The following is a 497-nucleotide window of genomic DNA, read 5'->3' on the forward strand; positions in this document are numbered from 1 at the left end:
TCGACTAATTTTGATCACTTTTCCTGATCACACTTTTTTTTTTTTAACTTTATTATAATAAACAACAATACAATTGTACTGTGAACAAATCTCAGGAAGATAATAATAATTTACCAGGGGGAGAATAAAATAAAGCAAAAAGATCAGAAAACGACAATCAATATAAATATGTATAAAGGAAATAGCACAAATTGTGATATGTGTGCCAGATGTCACAGTGCATTAACATAAAAGATAATCCAAAATTTCAAGTTGATTCCAAGCCAGTATTGTTGATTCTGCTTTTTGATTAGTGGAGGATTGAATTGTTGATAAATAATGTTTAAGTTCGATCAAAAAAACTAAAAAATTTGGTTTTTTCTTCAAAAATGTGCATTTATGTAGGTGAAATTTAGCCTTAATAATTAGTAAATTGATAAGGAGACTCTTTACATTCATTCCTCCATTTTGTTGAGATCCAAATAAGACATTTTCCCAAAATAACTGAAAACCTGCAG

The sequence above is a fragment of the Xiphophorus couchianus genome, chromosome 18 (genome assembly GCF_001444195.1).
Source record: "Xiphophorus couchianus chromosome 18, X_couchianus-1.0, whole genome shotgun sequence".
NCBI classification, from domain to species: domain Eukaryota; kingdom Metazoa; phylum Chordata; class Actinopteri; order Cyprinodontiformes; family Poeciliidae; genus Xiphophorus; species Xiphophorus couchianus.